The 15941-nt window shown below is 47.2% G+C and overlaps 1 protein-coding gene across 1 annotated transcript in view; it reads left to right on the top strand.

The window, feature by feature from the left end:
* The first annotated feature begins 3894 nt into the window (after positions 1-3894).
* LOC105471856 (disco-interacting protein 2 homolog C-like) overlaps positions 3895-15941 on the top strand; it is a 220576-nt gene continuing 208529 nt past the window's right edge. The window contains exon 1 of the mRNA XM_071083729.1: positions 3895-4054. The gene's annotated coding sequence lies outside the window, so the exon portion shown is untranslated. The remainder of the gene's footprint in view (positions 4055-15941) is intronic.

The raw sequence follows: 15941 nt of genomic DNA, 5'->3' as shown, positions 1-15941 counted from the left end.
CTTTCTGATTCCTTTTTTTCCTTTGGTCGTTATGAATAGGGCTTCTGTACGTAATTGCATGGTAGCTTTTGTTTGGAAATAATAGCAAAGTAGCTGTCAAAATACTTATGAATGTGATTTTTGGATTGTAAGGTGAGACTTGTTTAACTTTGGGAAAAACTGCCCAACTTGTAATAGGGGAGGAAAAATAATTTTCTGTCTACCTTTATGGAATTCTTAGATGGGACCCTCTGTAACAAATGACAGATTAAAATGAGAAAAAAGTAGACAAGTTTAAAAACATGTATACCTTATGGATACATGGGAGATACTCAGGGAAAAATGAGTAAATCCCCAGCAGGTGGCTTTCAATGAAGTGTAAATGCTATCTTCAACTTAAAGAAAGAAGATTTGAGGCTCAGTAGTGGGGAGGTAACAAGCAAAAGCACAGTAGACAAGGGTAAGTTTTCTTATACAGACTTAACTCCATGCGTTCTCTGTTGGTAAGACTCTTTAGTGATTTAGTCATCCTTCTCTTCTTGGTTGGTGCCGAGAGAGAGAGAGAGAGAGGAGAGAGAGAGAGAGAGAGAGAGAGAGAGAGAGAGAGAGAGAGAGATCTTTTAAATGGGGATTTCTTTTATAGATGTAAATTTTCCTTACACAAGGGTAACTTCTACTCTGTTTGCAGAACTTCCTTTTTTAGCATTTTTTTCAAAGTAATCAGCTCAGAATAATTCTTATGCCAAAGGGACATATTTTGGGGTGGCATATTCTGGTTTCCTACCATCATATTTTGAGGTGGCATATTCTGGTGTTACACACTGTCTTCCACCAGCAATGAAAAGAGTTCTTGTTTTTCCTCCAGCAATTTGTGATTTTTTTAGAGTTTAGCAGTTCTAACAGATATAGACCAGCTGTGCTATCTCATTGTGGTTTTCAGTTCTGTAGTACGTTGAGCATCTTTTTGTATGTTTACTTGCCATCCGTAGATCGTCTTTGGTGAGGTGTCTGTTCAGAACTGTGTGCATTTTTAATTGAGATGTTTAACTTATTGTTTAGTTTCAAGAATTTTGTCTATATTTTGAATACAGATTCTCAGATCTGTATTTTGCCAATTTTTTTTTTCAATATGTGGCTTGTCTTTTTGTTTCCTTAACAAGGTCTTTTCCAGAGTATAAACTGTAAATATTAAGAAATCCACATTGTCATTTCTTCTGCGTGTATCAACCTTGTGTGTCATTTGTTAAAATTCATGACCAAACCCAAAGGCACATAGCTTTTCTTCCATAGTTTCTTCTAGAAATTGTATAGTTTTGCATTTTTAGTGTAAGGATGATTTTGAGTGATTATTTGTGTACATTGTAAACTTTTCATCTACACGCATATCATATCCTATGGTTTCCAATAATCGTTCCCTCACTATTTTTGGGAAAGACACAGGGTAGTGGGCTCTGTTAGAGCAGATAGACGGCTAGACATGAACAGGAGGGGGAGCTCCTGGAAAAGGGAAAGTCTGGGAAGGCTCACCTGTAGGGATCACGAAAAATTCACATTTAGTGGCATCTGTAATGCTGGAGTGGATGGGCACTTGTGAATTGCGGGTAGGAGGGAGAAGCAGAAAGAAACACCCTAGAAATCCTCTTAAGATGCCCCAGTCATCATTCAGTCTGCAGTAATAATGTCACAATATTGCTAGCTACATGCTGATAAGGACAAAGGGGACATTCTTCAAAGAAACCTGGCACCATAAGTACAGATTAGGGCAGAGAAGCACATTGAAAAGAGATAGACGCAGTAGGTCCAAATGTGACCACCGTCAGCCTGCCTGGGATGGTGGGAAGGAGCCCGGTGCCAGAGTGGATTCCAACCGATCACCACATACGTGCCTCATCCAGCAGTGAGGAGGTCCCACAAGCCTAAGTGGGGCAAGTCAGGGACCTAAGGCAGTAGCAGGAAAACCAGACAAATAAAACAGGGGGAGACTTGAGACAGAGGCAGGAATGTGAAGAAGTCCAAAATAAAATTCCCTGCACAGGACTCTCAGGCTGCTTTCCTGCACGATCAGCCTCCTCCTATTTTTCTACAGTAAGCTCTTCACACTGTATTTTTTTGAACGAAGTTATCTGCCATCTTGTATTGCCTCTTGGTAACAATCTTTCTTCCAAGTTAGACAAGAACCGGGACATCAATTTCCAGAACCGATGGCGCTTAATAACTGGCGCTCCGACTTTAAGCGGTGCAGGAGGCGGCCTTTAGGGGGCGCCAGCCGTCACACGTGGAGCAAGAGGGCTCTGCATAGTCTCCGTGTGCCTGCAGGTGTTGTGCTGCGAGGACACTGCCAGCAAGTGGGCCCGGCAGTGTCCCCAGCTTCCAGCAGGGGGCGTACCACGAGTATACTGTGAACAAGAGGATCCTGCAGTGTCCTTAGCTGCCAGCAGGTGGCGCACGGGCACCACACCATGAGCAAGATGACCCTGCAGCATCCTGGTTGGCAGCAGGGGGCGTGCTGCCACTCCACTGTGAGCAAGAGGATCCCGTAGTGCCCCCAGCGGCCAGAAGGGGGCGTGCTCCCACTACAAGGCAAGCAAGAGGGCCCGGCAGTGTCCCCAGCTGCCACTTCACTTGGAGCAAGAGGGCCGGGCAGTGTCCTCAGCTGCCAGCATCGGGAGTGTTGCCACTACACTGTGACCCAGAGAGCCCTGCAATGTCCCCAACTGCCAGCAGGCGGTGCGCCGTCACTATACTGCGAGCAAGAGGGCCCGGCAGTGCCCCGGCGCCAGCAGGGGGCGCTGACCACCACTGTAAGAAAGAGGGCCCTGCAGTTGCTCTAGACGCCAGCAGGCGGCGCAGTGGCACAGCACCGTGAGCAAGACAGCCCTGTAGTGCGCGGCTGCAAGCAGGGGGCACCCGATCCCGGCTTTTCAGATTACTGATGTTCCCCCGTCTCTGCGCCGCTCCCCCGGCGGCGTGCGTCTGTGCGCCTGCACCGCGCCCCCTCAGGCCCACACAGCGTGCGTCTCCGCGCCTGCGCCGCCCCGCCGCCCCGACTCCCGGGCGTGCTACCCTGCGCCTGGGCCGGCCTGCGACTTTGCGCCTGCGCCGGCCTGCGCCGCGGCGGCGCGCGTCTCTGCGCCTGCGACTCTGGGCCTGCGCTGCGCCGGCGCGCCACTCTGCGCTTGCAACTCTGCTCCCGCGCCGCGCCCGCGCCGCGCCCGCGCCGGCGCGCGACTGTGTGCCTCCGCCGCGCCGGCCTGCGACTCTGGGTCTGTGCCGCGCCAGCGCGCGACTCTGCGCCTGCGCCAGTCTGCGACTATACGCCTGCGACTCTGCGCCGGCCTGCGACTCTGCGCCTGCGTCGCGCCCGCCTGCGACACTGCGCCTGCGCCGGCCTGCGCCGCGCCGACCCGCGACACTGCGCCTGCGCCGGCCTGCGCCGCGCCGGCCCGCGACTATTCTCCTGCGACTCTGCACGTGCCCCGGCCTGCGCCGCGCCGGCCCGCGACTCTGCGCCTGCGCCGTCATGCGCCGCGCCGGCCCGCGACTCTGCGACTGCGCCGGTCTGTGCCGGCCTGCGCCGCGCTGGCGCGCGACTCTAGGCCTGCGCCGCACCGGCCTGCGACTCTGCTCCTGCGTCGCTCCGGCCTGCGACTCTGGGCCGGGGCGCGACTCTGCGCCCGCCCTGGCCTGCGACTTTGCGCCCGCGCCGCGCTGGCCTGTGTCTCTGGGCCTGCGCCGCGCAGGTCTACGACTCTGCGCCTGCGCTGGCCTGCGCCGCGCCGGCCTGCAACTCTGGGTCTGCGCCACGCCGGCCTGCGACTCTGTGCCTGCTCCGCCGCAGCCTGCTACTGTGCGCCTGCGCCGCCTGCGCCACGCCCGCGCCCGACTCTGGGCCTGCGCCGCCCCGGCCTGAGACTCTGAGCCTGCGCCGCGCCGCGCCGGCGCTGTGCCTCTGCGAGGGCGGAGTTGTATTGTCCTCATCACAGATCCAGAAAGCATCACGAGGGCGGAACTGTGTTCTCCTTTGCGCAGACCTCGGGGGTACCGCGAAGGGGGAGCAGCGTTCTCCTCAGCCCAGGTCAGCACGTGGGGTGCACCGCGAGGGCGGGGCTGCGTTCTGCTCAGCACAGACACGGGGTACACCGCGAAGGCGGAGCAGCGTTCTCCTCAGCCTCGCTTTGGGGCAACGCGGGGCCGTATCCACGGCGAATAAACTCCTTTCTGTTTGTAGCCTTGAGTAATGAAGGTCAGAGACTAGTTAGAATGGTTCAGTGTGGAAAACGGGAAACCAAAAGCCGCTCTGAATCTTGCGCACCGAGGTTCTCCCCACCCAGGGCTAGGCGGCCTCAGTGCGAGGTCCACACCGTGGCCCGGAACACAAATGCAGCATACGCAGACATGACACCCCAAAGACGACACCCCCAGTGCTCACGGAACAAGTACCTCTAATGCTAATGCACTGCCTCAGTAGAAAAGTTAATGCAAGATCTGCATTCCCCACGCTGCCCTGGAGTGCTAAGACAGCGATCATAATAACACTGACATAGTCAATGCGAACGTAGCAATAGGGTTAGGGTTTGGGTTAGAGTTAGGGGTGGGAGATAGGGGTTATGGTTTAGGGCTAGGACTAGAGTTTTAGGGTTAGGGTTTTAGGGTTAGGGTTCGGGTTAGGGGTTCGGGTTCGGGTTAGGGCTAGGGCTAGGGGGTTAGGGTTACGGTTAGGGGTTCGGGTTAGGGTTAGGGCTAGGGGGTTGGGGTTAGGGTTTAGGGCTAGGGTTAGGGGTTAGGGTCAGGGTTAAGGGTTAGGCTTAGGGTTATTGTTAGAGTTTTAGGGCTAGGGCTATGGTTAGGCGTTAGGTGTTAGGGTTTAGGGGTAGGGGTAGTGTTAGGGGTTGGGGTTAGGGTTAGGGGTTGGGTTAGGTTTAGGGTTAGGGTTTGTGTTAGGGTTTGGGTTAGGGTTAGGGTTATGGTTAGTGTTAGGGGTGGGACAGGGCTTCGTCCCTCAGCTCACCTGAGACATATACCTGTATGATTGCTTCCTCTGCCCTGTGTAAAATGCAGCTTCACTGAGCCACACTAAGGTGTAAGTCACTATTCCTCTACCCCCACTCACAAGTCAGTTGTGTATTCACCGAAACGCTTATGAAAGACTCAAAACAATGCAATCTTTTGTCTCTTGTCCACGTATATGCTGGAAGGCCCCCACCTTTGTGTTTTCCTGCCTTTCCAGATGGAACTCTGTCTTCGAAAAATAAACAAACAAAATGTGGTTTTGAGACATTTGGATGTGGGAGTTCTTCTTGCAGGCCAGATGTCAGACCCTTGCCTGAGACGGTGGTGGGGCCACCAAGGAGATGGTGACCCTCATGCTGCCCCAGTCTCACTCCTACAGGCTCACCCCCAATCTGGCCCACGATGCAATGCGACTACAGAGAAGTGGAACATACTCACTTTAGGTACTGCTGATACTCATGCGCATTCTTCCCATGAACAGCATTCTTCCCATTGACCAACTCCAGCGTAATGAGGAACTGGATCAGGCTGAGCACAGGGGTCAGTAGTCTGATACTAAAAACAGATGAAAGTAAATTCAAACGTGAGGAATGTTGGTATTTTCCACCTTCATCAGGAAAAAGATGTTTCACCTCATCAACATCCTTTTTTTTTTATTTTTTTTATTTTTTATTATTATTATTATTATTATACTTTAAGTTGTAGGGTACATGTGCATAACGTGCAGGTTTGTTACATATGTATACTTGTGCCTTGTTGGTGTGCTGCACCCATCAACTCGTCATTTACATCAGGTATAACTCCCAATGCAATCCCTCCCCCCTCCCCCCTCCCCCCTCCCCATGATAGGCCCCGGTGTGTGATGTTCCCCTTCCTGAGTCCAAGTGATCTCATTGTTCAGTTCCCACCTATGAGTGAGAACATGCGGTGTTTGGTTTTCTGTTCTTGTGATAGTTTGCTAAGAATGATGGTTTCCAGCTGCATCCATGTCCCTACAAAGGACACAAACTCATCCTTTTTGATGGCTGCATAGTATTCCATGGTGTATATGTGCCACATTTTCTTAATCCAATCTGTTACTGATGGACATTTGGGTTGATTCCAAGTCTTTGCTATTGTGAATAGTGCCGCAATAAACATACGTGTGCATGTGTCTTTATAGCAGCATAATTTATAATCCTTTGGGTATATACCCAGTAATGGGATGGCTGGGTCATATGGTACATCTAGTTCTAGATCCTTGAGGAATCGCCATACTGTTTTCCATAATGGTTGAACTAGTTTACAATCCCACCAACAGTGTAAAAGTGTTCCTATTTCTCCACATCCTCTCCAGCACCTGTTGTTTCCTGACTTTTTAATGATCGCCATTCTAACTGGTGTGAGATGGTATCTCATTGTGGTTTTGATTTGCATTTCTCTAATGGCCAGTGATGATGAGCATTTTTTCATGTGTCTGTTGGCTGTATGAATGTCTTCTTTTGAGAAATGTCTGTTCATATCCTTTGCCCACTTTTTGATGGGGTTGTTTGTTTTTTTCTTGTAAATTTGTTTGAGTTCTTTGTAGGTTCTGGATATTAGCCCTTTGTCAGATGAGTAGATTGCAAAAATTTTCTCCCATTCTGTAGGTTGCCTGTTCACTCTGATGGTAGTTTCTTTTGCTGTGCAGAAGCTCTTTAGTTTAATGAGATCCCATTTGTCAATTTTGGCTTTTGCTGCCGTTGCTTTTGGTGTTTTAGACATGAAGTCTTTGCCCATGCCTATGTCCTGAATGGTACTACCTAGGTTTTCCTCTAGGATTTTTATGGTATTAGGTCTAACATTTAAGTCTCTAATCCATCTTGAATTAATTTTCATATAAGGAGTAAGGAAAGGATCCAGTTTCAGCTTTCTACTTACGGCTAGCCAATTTTCCCAGCACCATTTATTAAATAGGGAATCCTTTCCCCATTTCTTGTTTCTCTCAGGTTTGTCAAAGATCAGATGGCTGTAGATGTGTGGTATTATTTCTGAGGACTCTGTTCTGTTCCATTGGTCTATATCTCTGTTTTGGTACCAGTACCATGCTGTTTTGGTTACTGTAGCTTTGTAGTATAGTTTGAAGTCAGGTAGCGTGATGCCTCCAGCTTTGTTCTTTTGACTTAGGATTGTCTTGGAGATGCGGGCTCTTTTTTGGTTCCATATGAACTTTAACGCAGTTTTTTCCAATTCTGTGAAGAAACTCGTTGGTAGCTTGATGGGGATGGCATTGAATCTATAAATAACCTTGGGCAGTATGGCCATTTTCACGATATTGATTCTTCCTATCCATGAGCATGGTATGTTCTTCCATTTGTTTGTGTCCTCTTTGATTTCACTGAGCAGTGGTTTGTAGTTCTCCTTGAAGAGGTCCTTTACATCCCTTGTAAGTTGGATTCCTAGGTATTTTATTCTCTTTGAAGCAATTGTGAATGGAAGTTCATTCCTGATTTGGCTCTCTGTTTGTCTGTTACTGGTGTATAAGAATGCTTGTGATTTTTGCACATTAATTTTGTATCCTGAGACTTTGCTGAAATTGCTTATCAGCTTAAGGAGATTTTGGGCTGAGACAATGGGGTTTTCTAAATATACAATCATGTCATCTGCAAACAGGGACAATTTGACTTCTTCTTTTCCTAACTGAATACCCTTGATTTCTTTCTCTTGCCTAATTGCCCTAGCCAGAACTTCCAACACTATGTTGAATAGGAGTGGTGAGAGAGGGCATCCCTGTCTTGTGCCAGTTTTCAAAGGGAATTTTTCCAGTTTTTGCCCATTCAGTATGATATTGGCTGTGGGTTTGTCATAGATAGCTCTTATTATTTTGAGGTACGTTCCATCAATACCGAATTTATTGAGCGTTTTTAGCATGAAGGGCTGTTGAATTTTGTCAAAAGCCTTTTCTGCATCAATTGAGATAATCATGTGGTTCTTGTCTTTGGTTCTGTTTATATGCTGGATTATGTTTATTGATTTGCGAATGTTGAACCAGCCTTGCATCCCAGGGATGAAGCCCACTTGATCATGGTGGATAAGCTTTTTGATGTGTTGCTGAACCCGGTTTGCCAGTATTTTATTGAGGATTTTTGCATCGATGTTCATCAGGGATATTGGTCTAAAATTCTCTTTTTTTGTTGTGTCTCTGCCAGGCTTTGGTATCAGAATGATGTTGGCCTCATAAAATGAGTTAGGGAGGATTCCCTCTTTTTCTATTGATTGGAATAGTTTCAGAAGGAATGGTACCAACTCCTCCTTGTACCTCTGGTAGAATTCAGCTGTGAATCCATCTGGTCCTGGACTTTTTTTGGTTGGTAGGCTATTAATTATTGCCTCAATTTCAGAGCCTACTATTGGTCTATTCAGGGATTCAACTTCTTCCTGGTTTAGTCTTGGAAGAGTGTAAGTGTCCAGGAAATTATCCATTTCTTCTAGATTTTCCAGTTTATTTGCGTAGAGGTGTTTATAGTATTCTCTGATGGTAGTTTGTATTTCTGTGGGGTCGGTGGTGATATCCCCTTTATCATTTTTAATTGCGTAGATTTGATTCTTCTCTCTTTTCTTCTTTATTAGTCTGGCTAGTGGTCTGTCAATTTTGTTGATCTTTTCAAAAAACCAACTCCTAGATTCATTGATTTTTTGGAGAGTTTTTTGTGTCTCTATCTCCTTCAGTTCTGCTCTGATCTTAGTTATTTCTTGCCTTCTGCTAGCTTTCAAATGTGTTTGCTCTTGCTTCTCTAACTCTTTTAATTGTGATGTTAGAGTGTCAATTTTAGATCTTTCCTGCTTTCTCTTGTGGGCATTTAGTGCTATAAATTTCCCTCTACACACTGCTTTAAATGTGTCCCAGAGATTCTGGTATGTTGTATCTTTGTTCTCATTGGTTTCAAAGAACATCTTTATTTCTGCCTTCATTTCGTTATGTACCCAGTAGTCATTCAGGAGCAGGTTGTTCAGTTTCCATGTAGTTGAGCAGTTTTGATTGAGTTTCTTAGTCCTGAGTTCTAGTTTGATTACACTGTGGTCTGAGAGACAGTTTGTTATAATTTCTGTTCTTGTACATTTGCTGAGGAGTGCTTTACTTCCAATTACGTGGTCAATTTTGGAGTAAGTACGATGTGGTGCTGAGAAGAATGTATATTCTGTTGATTTGGGGTGGAGAGTTCTGTAGATGTCTATTAGGTCTGCTTGCTGCAGAGATGAGTTCAATTCCTGGATATCCTTGTTAACTTTCTGTCTCGTTGATCTGTCTAATGTTGACAGTGGAGTGTTGAAGTCTCCCATTATTATTGTATGGGAGTCTAAGTCTCTTTGTAAGTCTCTAAGGACTTGCTTTATGAATCTGGGTGCTCCTGTATTGGGTGCATATATATTTAGGATAGTTAGCTCTTCCTGTTGAATTGATCCCTTTACCATTATGTAATGGCCTTCTTTGTCTCTTTTGATCTTTGATGGTTTAAAGTCTGTTTTATCAGAGACTAGTATTGCAACCCCCGCTTTTTTTTGTTCTCCATTTGCTTGGTAAATCTTCCTCCATCCCTTTATTTTGAGCCTATGTATGTCTCTGCGTGTGAGATGGGTCTCCTGAATACAGCAGACTGATGGGTCTTGACTCTTTATCCAGTTTGCCAGTCTGTGTCTTTTAATTGGCGCATTTAGTCCATTTACATTTAAGGTTAAGATTGTTATGTGTGAACTTGATCCTGCCATTATGATATTAACTGGTTATTTTGCTCGTTAGTTGATGCAGTTTCTTCCTAGCCTCGATGGTCTTTACATTTTGGCATGTTTTTGCAATGGCTGGTACCGGTTGTTCCTTTCCATGTTTAGTGCTTCCTTCAGGATCTCTTGTAAGGCAGGCCTAGTGGTGACAAAATCTCTAAGCATTTGCTTATCTGTAAAGGATTTTATTTCTCCTTCACTTATGAAACTTAGTTTGGCTGGATATGAAATTCTGGGTTTAAAATTCTTTTCTTTAAGAATGTTGAATATTGGCCCCCACTCTCTTCTGGCTTGGAGAGTTTCTGCCGAGAGATCTGCTGTTAGTCTGATGGGCTTCCCTTTGTGGGTAACCCGACCTTTCTCTCTGGCTGCCCTTAAGATTTTTTCCTTCATTTCAACTCTGGTGAATCTGGCAATTATGTGTCTTGGAGTTGCTCTTCTCGAGGAGTATCTTTGTGGCGTTCTCTGTATTTCCTGGATTTGAATGTTGGCCTGCCCTACTAGGTTGGGGAAGTTCTCCTGGATGATATCCTGAAGAGTGTTTTCCAACTTGGTTCCATTTTCCCCCTCACTTTCAGGCACCCCAATCAGACGTAGATTTGGTCTTTTTACATAATCCCATACTTCTTGCAGGCTTTGTTCATTTCTTTTTCTTCTTTTTTCTTTTGGTTTCTCTTCTCGCTTCATTTCATTCATTTGATCCTCAATCGCTGATACTCTTTCTTCCAGTTGATCGAGTCGGTTACTGAAGCTTGTGCATTTGTCACGTATTTCTCGTGTCATGGTTTTCATCTCTTTCATTTCGTTTAGGACCTTCTCTGCATTAATTACTCTAGCCATCAATTCTTCCACTTTTTTTTCAAGATTTTTAGTTTCTTTGCGCTGGGTACGTAATTCCTCCTTTAGCTCTGAGAAATTTGATGGACTGAAGCCTTCTTCTCTCATCTCGTCAAAGTCATTCTCCGTCCAGCTTTGATCCGTTGCTGGCGATGAGCTGCGCTCCTTTGCCGGGGGAGATGCGCTCTTATTTTTTGAATTTCCAGCTTTTCTGCCCTGCTTTTTCCCCATCTTTGTGGTTTTATCTGCCTCTGGTCTTTGATGATGGTGATGTACTGATGGGGTTTTGGTGTAGGTGTCCTTCCTGTTTGATAGTTTTCCTTCTAACAGTCAGGACCCTCAGCTGTAGGTCTGTTGGAGATTGCTTGAGGTCCACTCCAGACCCTGTTTGCCTGGGTATCAGCAGCAGAGGCTGCAGAAGATAGAATATTTCTGAACAGCGAGTGTACCTGTCTGATTCTTGCTTTGGAAGCTTCCTCTCAGGGGTGTACTCCACCCTGTGAGGTGTGGGGTATCAGACTGCCCCTAGTGGGGGATGTCTCCCAGTTAGGCTGCTCAGGGGTCAGGGACCCACTTGAGCAGGGAGTCTGTCCCTTCTCAGATCTCAACCTCCGTGTTGAGATCCACTGCTCTCTTCAAAGCTGTCAGACAGAGTCGTTTGCGTCTGCAGAGTTTTCTGCTGCTTTTGTTGTTGTATAGTTGTGCCCTGTCCCCAGAGGTGGAGTCTACAGAGACAGGCAGGTTTCCTTGAGCTGCTGTGAGCTCCACCCAGTTCGAGCTTCCCAGCGGCTATGTTTACCTACTTAAGCCTCGGCAATGGCGGGCGCCCCTCCCCCAGCCTCGCTGCTGCCTTGCCGGTAGATCACAGTCTGCTGTGCTAGCAATGAGGGAGGCTCCGTGGGTGTGGGACCCTCCCGGCCAGGCGTGAGATATGATCTCCTGGTGTGCCTGTTTGCTTAAAGCGCAGTATTGGGGTGGGAGTTACCCGATTTTCCAGGTGTTGTGTGTCTCAGTTCCCCTGGCTAGGAAAAGGGATTCCCTTCCCCCTTGCGCTTCCCAGGTGAGGCAATGCCTCGCCCTGCTTCAGCTCTCGCTGGTCGGGCTGCAGCAGCTGACCAGCACCGATCGTCCGGCACTCCCCAGTGAGATGAACCCAGTACCTCAGTTGAAAATGCAGAAATCACCGGTCTTCTGTGTCGCTCGCGCTGGGAGTTGGAGACTGGAGCTGTTCCTATTCGGCCATCTTGCTCCGCCCCCCCCTCATCAACATCCTTAAGTCCCAACTTCTCAAAAAATAATTTTCCTAATCCTCAGAGCCCAATGCCTGCTTCCAGCCCCCAGGCCTGTGGCTGGCGGGAGTGCCCAGTGTAGCCCTTGCTCCTGGCACATCCTGCACGTCCGCATTCCTTGCTCATCAGTCATCATCTGAGACTCTCAGACATCTGACGGTCTACGTCAGGGCTGCCAGGGGCTCTGCACACTCACGGAGTACCAGGCAGGCCCAGTCTGCGCCCAGCAGCCCCCCTGCGCCCTGCCCTCTGACATCTAGGGAGGGACTCTCACTAGAGGAAAACAAATGGCCTCAATACAAAAGCAGGCTCAATGCCACCAGATTAAAGAAATCCCAACTAAAGTAAGATCTTATTTTTCCTGTGAAACTAGTTGAGACATTTAAAAATATTCTGGTTTTGGAGAGTGGTAATAACAGAATGACCTTGTCTTATAAACTGCTGGTAAGAGTGTAAATTGAGTAGCACCCTTCTGGAGGGGAATCCAGTGATATCTATTTAAAGCCTTAAAAACACAGATACCACTCAACCCAAAAGTTCTAGAAATGTATCCAAAATGGTCATTTCTTAAGGATGTAGCACATTCTAAAATATACACTGTAAGTGAAGGAACCATAATGCTGTTAATCTGCTATTAAATTAATCTGTTGTTATATTTTAAATCCAAATCCAGTTAATCCGCTGTTATACTTTAAATCCAAATATTCATTTAGGTAGATAGAACCCACATTTCCATAGGCCAAATTACAAACACTATTTAAAATAGTATGTACTATAACTTTCTATGAAAATCAGCATGGGGAGTCCTCACAGTCCTCAGATAACATCATTTCATTCAACACCGTTTCATCACAACATCAGTGAGAAAAGAAATCGATACACCGTGAGGGCCATGGTCTGTGTGGAGAAGCACGTTCTGCATGGGTTTTCTCCCATCCCCCAGTTTCCTCCCACATCCCACAGCCGTGCACATTAGGTGAACTGGCGTATCTCCATGGTCCCAGAGTGAGTGTGGGTGTGTGACTGGCCCTGCGAAGGAACCACGTCCTGTCCAGGGTGGGTCCTGCCTTGTACCCGGAGCTGCTGGGATAGGCTCCAGCCACCTACAACTCTGAACTGGAATGAACAGGTTGGAAAATGAATGAATGAATGAATGAATAGAAATTATAAGAACTTGTAAAGTCTACCATCATCACGCAAGTGCTCGACAGTGCATGTCGGTACAAAAGTGCTCAGTGACCCACACATTTGTTCCTGTTGGTGCTGGAGCTGTGGGTGGGGGGAAGGGGGCGGGCCTGGGGAGGTCTCGCTCTGCAAACATTTACTGCCTAATTTAACCACCACAGGACTGCCGGACTGCCGTCACTCACTGCCTCGCCAAACAGTGAGTAGTTCTCACTTGTTTTTATTCATCTTTCTTAAATGTCCATAGAGCTCATATGTGCCTCAATGTTTAACACTGTAAGTGTTTTGGGTCTTTCTTTAGAAGTTTGGCAATATTTTTATGACCAGAAACATGCTGTGGGAATTTAACTTTTGTTTCCACCCTGCAAGGAAAATAAATCTCAGTACCCCAAACTCACTAAGCCAAAGGGAAAAGTCAAGCTGGGAACTGCCTCAGGCAAACCTGCCTCCCATTTTATTCCTAAATAATGTGGCTACAAGAGAAAAAAGCTACATACAGACCTCCCTCACAGTTTGTCCACAAGGAAATGCCTCGTGGGCCTCAAGATCTCTACCCGGAAAGATTTCTGCTGAATTTCACCCTGGCAATGCAGTTGCCAGCTGATCTTCCCAGGGGTGGGACAGGGCGTCATCCCTCAGCTCACCTGAGACAAATACCTATATGATTGCTTCCTCTACCCTGTGTAAAATGCAGCTTCACTGAGCCACACTAAAGTGTAAGTCACTATTCCTCTACCCCCACTCACAAGTCAATTGTGTATTCACCGAAAGGCCTATGAAAGACTCAAAACAATGCAATCAATCCTTTGTCTCTTGTCCACCTATATGCTGGAAGGCCCCCACCTTTGTGTTTTCCTGTCTTTCCAGATGGAACCAATGTACACCTTACACCTACTGACTGATGTCTTATGTCTCCTTAAAATGTATAAAAATGTATAAAAGCGAGCTGTGCCCCAAGTACCTGGGGCACATGCTGTCAGGATCTCCTGAGGCTGTCACAGCACGTCCTTAACCCTGGGAAAGGAAACTTTCTAAAAGGATTGAGACCTGTCTCAGATACGTTGGGTTCATACTCTCAGTTGTGAACTCCAAGTATATCAACACCTGTCGATGGGTTCAGTGAGGGGCCTACTGTGTGTGTCTTCAGTGGGGACTGGAACTGCATCTGTGACAACTTCCTGCCCCACAGTGCCCCTCCAAAACAGGAAAGTGAGCGCACGCCTACTCCATATACGCAGGTAGTTTTGCCGCTGGCGAGACCGCAGCATCCTCTCCACCTGCAGAGCTCACGGAGCAGCTGGGGCCACCTGCAAACAGAGCCAGACTTGGAGCAGGCATTGTGATCCTCACCTGTACTTCAGTCTCCTGTACCTGCAAGGCTGCGGCTTTCTGGGAGCCAGGACTAGTTGCGTATCACTGGTGGGTCTGCAGGGACAACCGTGACATGGGGCAAGTGTTAATTGAATACACTGAATTGTGGCAAACAGAATGTGACATTCACAGCCTCATCAGATGTGCCACGCTTGCACAGAGATTGTCAAAACTGATCTCATAATTCCTCTTGAAGTAGTAACAGTGAGATTCTAAGACTACTTTATAAAATCTAAAACATAGAAAATGTCTAAGTTTGCTATGCTAATCTGCAGAATCAATGTTTTAACAGTTGTCAGGATGTCCTGGAACTTACGTCTCAGTAGGAAGATGATCCAAGTCCTTTAAAACACAATGATTCTCAGGCACATGGTGATACAGCTCATCTGTCATTTTTGTAATTAAAGAGTGGCTGGCATTTGTTTCAGAATTATCTTCTAATCTGAAAAATAGAAAATATTTAAAGATACATGACAATTAAAATGCCCACATTAGGGCCCATGCACAATAATGGTTAATGGTTCACTGAGCAGCAACCTGACTGTGAATCTTAGTTTCCCCAAATATAAAATGTAAAAAGCCACCATCACGGGACAGTGGAGAAAGAAACGATGCCCCATGCGAAAAGCAAAGTCCAACGATGACTGATGACGAGACAATGAACAACTTGCGTATTCCTCCTGCTGAACAAGTATGTCTGCTGTTGTCTACGATTCCAGAATGCATGCCTCCATCCCCACTTCTCTCCTGAGCTTCAGACCCATCTTTCTTTCTGCCTACTCAGTAGTTCTCATGGACGCCATTGTCTACCCCCACAAAACCTGCCCCTCGTTCCATGTTCAGTCTCCACCAGGGCCCCAGGCCAGCTGGAAGATCGCATTCAGCATCACTTGCAGCTCCTCACAGCCACCAAGGCCCAGAAATTCCTCCTTCCCCTTTTATCTTCCAACAGCCTCGCTAAAGAAGAAATGCTGCTGAAACTAACAGTACCAGACAAGCTTGATGTCAGCCAGGCCCCAGGATGCCACGTACCTGACTGTTTCCCAAGTGGGTTCTTTTGGGAAAGGCAGCAGAGCCCAAACCCTGATACTCTCCTCAAAGCTCAGCACCTGGGATGAAATGTTTTATTGACTTTGTAGATTTCACGGTAACTTCCTAGCAAATCTGTTTTTAGATTGTTATGGATGTTACATCACTCTCTAGAAAATAGGTATCTATAAAATTATTACAAATTCTAAACATTTTAAAACCAGAGGGCAGGTGTCAGTTCTTCAGTACAGATGGGGGAAGGCTGGGGAAACTACCAGGGGATTGGTAGGAAGTGAACGTCTGGGGTGGCTATGACCATATCCACAGGTTCTTTCGACACCTGCCATTGAGAGGGAGGACCCCACAAAATCTGCACGAGCTCTGATGACTGGCCTGGAACCAGCAGAACACAGCAGGTGTGAAGATGCTGCGTGTTATGCAAAGCCATGTCAGAGGCGCAGGTGCCTCTCCAGTTCAGGCTGCGCTCGGGGTGCAGCCACTGTC

This window comes from Macaca nemestrina, chromosome 18 (genome assembly GCF_043159975.1).
Source record: "Macaca nemestrina isolate mMacNem1 chromosome 18, mMacNem.hap1, whole genome shotgun sequence".
NCBI lineage: Eukaryota > Metazoa > Chordata > Mammalia > Primates > Cercopithecidae > Macaca > Macaca nemestrina.
Note: the sequence above shows the minus strand (reverse complement) of the source record. Positions and strands in the feature narration are given on the sequence as shown.